The following is a 7,033-nucleotide window of genomic DNA, read 5'->3' as shown; positions in this document are numbered from 1 at the left end:
CATGTTCTCCCCGTCTCTGCGTGGGTTTCCTCCTGGTGCTCCGGTTTCCTCCCACAGTCCAAAGATGTGCAGGTTAGGTGGATTGGCCATGCTAAATTGTCCTTGGTGTTCAAAAAGGTTGGGTTGGGTTACGGGGATAAGGTGGAGGTGTGGGCTTGGGTAGTGCTCCAAGGGCAGACTCGATAGGCTGAATGGACTCCTGCACTGTAAATTCTATGAGTACAAGAGCAATCAATGCCTGCCCAAGGGCCATGGTAAGGGAGCTCTAGGCCAAAGAGTCCTTAAAGATCCCTACTAGTAACGGAACCAACTGCCCACCAAACTTCTTATAAAACTCCACCAGGAACACATCCAGCCCACAGCCCAGGGGCCTTACCTGTTTGCAACTGCTCTTTCACCACCAGGACTTTCTCCAGAACCAACGGCGCCTCCAACTCTTGTCGCTTTTCCTCCCCCAGCAAGGGGAACTCTAAGCCCTCTAAGAACTCCAACATATCTAACCGCCCCCTTTGGCGGCTCTGACCTATAAAGCTTATTGTAGAATGTTTCAAATGCACCGTTGACATTCTTCGGGGTGGACACCTGAATAATCTCCCGAGAGGCCACCTGCTGCCTCAGCTGGTGAGCTAAAAGACGCTGCCTTTCTCCCTAGATTCATAAATAGCCTCCCCTTGAACGCTGCAGCTGACACACTGTCTTACCCATTGATAACAGATCAAACTGCAGCTGCAGCTTCTTCCTGCTTGCCAGGAGCTCCAGGGTTGGGTCTTTTGAATACCTACGGTCCACCTCCATAATCTCATCTACTAGACACTGGTGCTCCTCTCTAGACTCTCGATCCACATGTGCTTTATGTGATATTATCTCTCCTCTAATCACCACCTTCAGGGCCTCCAACAAATTGGAAGGTGAGACCGATCCATTAGCTTTCGATATATGCCCACAGAACCCCACGTCCGCCAATAACCCCACATCCAGCCTCCACGTGGCACTGAACTGGGCCTACCTCCAATACCAAGTCCACCAAATGCAGAGCATTTTCTGAAATGACTGTGACCGAGTACTCTGCTTTCCTTATCCTAGGAAGAAGGAACTTCCCTACCACGAAAACGTCTGTCCTAGAATATACCTTATGTACTGGGGAAAATAAAGAGAATTCTTCACCACCCAGGTGCGTGAACCGCCACGGATCTGCCTCCTATCTCCTCCGTAAATGCCAAAAGCACCTTTGCCACTGCCGAAGGGGCCAACGACTTTGGTTTAGAACGATCAAGTCTTGAGTCTGACACATAATTTAAATCTCCCTCCAAAATCAACTGATGCGTGCCCAAGTTCGGTATTGAAGCCAATAGCTTCCTTATAAATGCTACATCATCCTAATTCGGGACATATATATTTACCTGTATCACTAGCTTACCCGCCGGTGACCCAGTGACTATCACATACCTACCACCCTGATCCCCCACCCCCCTAGACTGCCAGGAAATTTTGTTAACTAAAATTATCACCTCCCCAAGCACTATTATCGAAGCCGGAATGAAATACTTAGCTCACCTACCCCCTCCGGAGCCTGATCTGGTCTGTCACCAGCAAGTGAGTCTCCTGCAAAAGCACCACATCAGCCCTTAAATTCTTCAGGTGAGAGTAAACTCTCGACCTATTCACCGGACGTCCCAAACCCCTTATTCTCCAAGTGATATCTGATCAGGGGCCTCTCACCCCTGCCCCCCGACCCCAAGTCAGCCAGTTCCATCGCGAAGAAATATCCAGTTCTTACGCCAAATACCTAGGCCCAAGGCCCACCCAAGATGGCCACTAACCCCACCCATAAGACGAGACATTGAAAAACCCCAGGTCATCATCAGATCTCTACCACTCCCTCAATCCCTCCTCCCAAACCTAAAAATTGCCTACCAGAGAACACTACCTCCTCCCCAACCCCCTCCCCCGACCAAACAAGTTAGGCACATTGAATCCTGTCCAAAAAGGTCCAACAGGAACCCCTCCCACTAACTCATTCCCATTCACTAGCTAAATCTTTGCTGCTAGTGAGGTAGCCCCCACCCACAGTATATGTTCAAAGAAAAAAGAAGCTCCCTAGTCCACCCCTGCTGCAAATGGATAGCAAAATCCAACACCCATGCAGTGCTTAACTTCCTACCGAGAGCCATGTATTCTCCACACTGTTACCTTAACCGCTACCGTCCAAACAACATTGACCCCCTCATCTCCCACCATATAACAAGCACAAAATACAAAACATCTCAAACGAACCCTTCCCATCGGCCCCCATTAAAGTTTCAGTCGAACCTGTCATGTTCTTGTGCACTGGTTAACAGAAATGATGCACTACAGAACATCTAGTTCTTGACTAGTTGAAATAATATATTATAAAACAAATGCATGGTAAAGATAACTGGGATAAATATATTACAGACTACTGACACTAAGTAATGATTCTTGAGCTACTGCAAAATATGTCCATCCACCAACACGACTTACTCCCAACTCCCCGAGACACAGGGTCACATGGTAGGTTTACACTGCCACCTGCTGGTCAGAGGTTGTGTACATTATTATATACAAGATAGCTGATGCATATTATTGATCATCACAGAGCACTTTTAATTAAGTCCTTGCTCCTTGACAAATGCCTTCATCTCCACCTCTTTCAATGTATTGAAAAAATTATCTTTTGACCCAGAAGTAATCCTCAGCCTCACAAGGTACACCACTCCAAATCTTACTCCACTCTTGTATAGTGCTGATTTTGTTTTATTAAAGGTTGCTCGCCGCTTCACCAACTCTGCTCCGACATCCTGGCATATCCGGTTGGTGCTTCCTTCCCACCTCAAGTCCCGATTCTCTTTGGCCTATTGCAGGACCTACTCCTTCTCCTGGAAGCTGTGGAATCTAATAATCACATGAGGCTTCTGCCAGAATGTTCGGTGGGCCCTATCCAACACTGGAGGGGACATTTGCCCATCTACCCCTCACCAGCTTGGCAAAGATCTGAGAAAAGTGCACAGTCAGCTTTGCCCCCCCCCCCCCCAACCACCCAATCCCACCTCCGGCAACCCCGCGATTCTGAGGTTCTGTCTCCTCACCCTGCTCTCCTGGTCATCCACCTTAGCCCTCAGGTTCTTGTTCCCCTCCTCCACTAGCTGTATCTCAGCTTCCAACCAGGTGAGATGATCGCTATGCCGTGACAATGCCGCATCCACAGCCTTCAGCACCTCTCCATGTTCCTTCACAGCCTCCAAGGTTTTTCCCAGCTTCTCCCAAGTCGGGCCAAGTGCATCATCAATTGACTTTTTGAGGGTTTCCATCATCACCTTTCCTTGCTTATCAAAATGTTTCTCAAATTGCTTTTCAAGTGCTTCCAGCAGCACCCCTGCCAGATTTCCACTGTAATAGAAGCGGCCATACCCGCCGGGGCTGTCTCTACGATCTTCCCTCTAAATGAGCCTCATGACCTTTCTGGCTCTGTCGAAGGATTGCCACCCATAGCCTTCTTGCCAGCAACATTTTTTGTAACTTTCAACATATTTTCGTCGACAGATAGAACATAGAACAGTACAGCACAGAACAGGCCCTTCGGCCCTCAATGTTGTGCCGAGCCATGATCACCCTACTCAACCCACGTATCCACCCTATACCCGTAACCCAACAACCCCACCTTAACCTTACTTTTTATTAGGACACTACGGGCAATTTAGCATGGTCAATCCACCTAACCCGCACATCTTTGGACTGTGGGAGGAAACCGGAGCACCCGGAGGAAACCCACGCACACAGGGGGAGGACGTGCAGACTCCACACAGACAGTGACCCAGCCGGGAATCGAACCTGGGACCCTGGAGCTGTGAAGCATTTATGCTAACCACCATGCTACCCTGCTGCCTAATAAAATTAGATGGGCCGGGTTTGATCACCAAACACCCCCGAGAATTGGGCAAAAAGGACCAAAAAAACAAGATTCCTGGTGGGAGCTACCTTTATTATTATGTGCGATCTTCTCCTACATGCGCCACCCGAAGTCCCCAACATGGGCCTCATTATAACAGGTCTCTGCATCGGTCTCAGGCCTCCGCACCGGCATCATCGGCCATCAACTCAGAAGGTATCACTTGTCCCCCAAGAGCCAACCCGTCAATGTGGAGTGCTCCTCAAAGACACCGGGGATCTCTGTGTGCCCCAGGATGTAGCTGTCATGCCCGCTCCCTGGGTAGCGGGCACACACGTGCATGATACGGAGGTGGTGGTCACACATGATCTGAACATTCAGGGAGTGGAACACTCACTGAATAATAAACCCTTTTTTCAGTGGCAGCCATGGAGTCAGTGGTCACACATTTGGTAGCTCCTGCTCAAGGTGGACTTTTTCGGTCATTTCCGCATCTGATGGGTAACATTTTTGGATGGAAAGAGATGTAGGAGTGCCAGGAGAGGGTGTAACTCCTCTGATGTGGCTTATGGATGGATCTACGAACTAGGAATGGGTCGAGAAAACGGGGAGCTGTTGGAGCAGTGAAGGGCAAGTTATGTTGTCGGGCAGTGGCTCTGGCTGTGGGAGGGGGTATAGGGGGCCAAGCATGTCTTGGTCGTGGTACCAGGGGCTGGAATAACTGGGACTGGGGAGGTTGTACCAGCGGTCAGTGATTATAGTCAATTCGGGGAGGCTGGTGCTGTCGCGGAGTCAAGCTCAAGGTGGAAGGTCGTACCTGTGGCTGGAAACCAGGTCGAGTCTATGGGCGAGGACGTGCTGTCAGGGCTGGAGGAGGGTTAGACTAGGTTGTCGATGGGAGGGGCGGAATCGTCTGCTATTGCTAGGGAGGTGTGGTGGGAGTGGCTACATTGGGTTCCATAGACTTTGAGCTGGTTGATGTGGAACCAACCAGTTTTACCATTGGGGTACGTTATCTTACTTTGGGGCTTACTTTGTCCGAAATGGAGTCGGGTCCTGCAAATTTGGGGGAGAGGAAAGAACTGGGATTGTAAAGGGAAACCATTCTTGCTGAACAACTGTGCACTCTACGGGGTGGACGGTTTTGTCAAAGCAGGCTTTACTCTGCTTCCTTCAAGCACCTAGTCGGACAGCTGCAGTGAGCTGTGCTGCTTTAATATTGCCTGTGACTTGTTGGACCGCTTTTTCATGGGTGAGGGTGGCAACTGTGGGGCTTGCAAATCGAGACCTAATAAATATTCAATTCCTTTCATGGGCCGTCCGGTCATGAGAGTGTGGGGGGTGAAACCTGTGGAACTGGAAATGGTGTTCCAAATAAACATAATTGCAAATGTGAGAACTGTGTCCCATGTGGTATTATTCTGTTGCACCATCTTCCTAATGGTTGCTTTTAAAGTGTGATTCATTCTCTCAACAATGCCGCTGGATTGGGAATGATACGTGATGTGAAATTTTTGTTTGATTCCAAAAATCGTTAAGACATTTTGCATGACTGCCGGTGAAATGGGAACTTTGGTCTGACTCAATTCTGCGGGGGAGTCCCCAGCGTGTAAATATCTATTGGGTCAAAATCTTAGCTGTGGCCTTTGCAGTGTTTGTCCGTGAGGGAAATGCTTCTACCCATTTTGTAAAGGTGTCGATTCCCACTAATACGTATTTGACACCATTTATGCAAGGGGGGAGGGGGCCAATGTAGTCCAGTTGCAAATTTGTCCAAGGGCCATTAACAGGTCGGGTGTGTCTCAATTGTCCCTTCTTGGAGTGTCTTTCAGGATTGTTCTGTGCACAGATTAAACAGTTCTCGACAATGTGTTACATCGGATTTTAAATCGGGCCACCAGCACAAAGGGCAATGGTATTGTCTATCCCCTGATGTCTGTGTCCATCATGAAACTGGTAAATTATCTGGTTTCTGTCCTGGGTGGGGACCACATAAATTCCATTTTTCAAAACTATACTGTCCTGTACCGTCAGTGAGTCCTTGCATTTGTCGTAGGGGGCTGGGAAGTTACTGTCTAAAACTTGTTTGAGAGTGTTGTCTGCCTTTTGGGCCTGGGATAGATCCTCGATATTGGTCTGAGAAACCTGGACTGCATGTATCAGTTCACTTTCGGAGGGTTGCCAAAAGTGACCGTGGCATGATCCTGACTTAGCTAAGGTGTCTGCCTTTACATTATCGGGTAGGGAGGAACGATGATGGCTTCTCACTTTAATAATACCGTACGTGTGGTCTTTAGCTGTCCGAAAAATGTGTTTCAACAATGGGGCTGAGGGTAGGGGTTTACCATCAGCGGATACGAATCCTTGAGTCCAACAGGGGCAGGAATTCTGTAAAGCTATTGCACACTTATAAACTGTCCAAATATTTGTCTGCGGGGGTTGGAAAGGAATCTGGGTGCTGCACTACATATGCTATGGCTGCTTGTTCTGCTACTTGTTATCCTAGGTGGCCGGGCAATTTTAAAGCTATCTCTTCTCATGCACATCCCTGTGCGTCTTCTACATAAACTTCACAACCAGTTATTCTCTTTCCATTTTCTGTCATGGAGGGACCGTCCACATAAATCTTTAAAGCATTGTCTATGGTGTGTGGATTCTGTGTTTTACTGCCTGCTCGTGTGTGCAGTGACTTCGGAATAAAGGGTCCTGTGTGGTGTTGGGCTGCTATGATCTGGCACTCGTAGGGTCCCTGCATACTGAAGGTTATCTGCTAGAAATGTGTGGGGCTTTGTACGTTTGACTGTAATGTCCCTTCCTTGTAACAACAGTGTCCAGCGAGCTACTCTGATCTGGCTGACTGAACCATCCTTTAACCTAGGGCAGCATGGTAGCATAGTGGTTAGCACAATTGCTTCACAGCTCCTAGGTCCCAGGTTCGATTCCCGGCTTGGGTCACTGTCTGTGCGGAGTCTGCACATTCTCCCCGTGTCTGCGTGGGTTTCCTCCGGGTGCTCCGGTTTCCTCCCACAGTCCAAAGATGTGCAGGTTAGGTGGATTGGCCATGCTAAATTGCCCTTAGTGTCCAAAATTGCCTTTAGTGTTGGGTGGGTTACTGGGTTATGGGGA

Source organism: Scyliorhinus canicula, chromosome 7, assembly GCF_902713615.1.
Source record: "Scyliorhinus canicula chromosome 7, sScyCan1.1, whole genome shotgun sequence".
Lineage (NCBI taxonomy): Eukaryota > Metazoa > Chordata > Chondrichthyes > Carcharhiniformes > Scyliorhinidae > Scyliorhinus > Scyliorhinus canicula.
Note: the sequence above shows the minus strand (reverse complement) of the source record.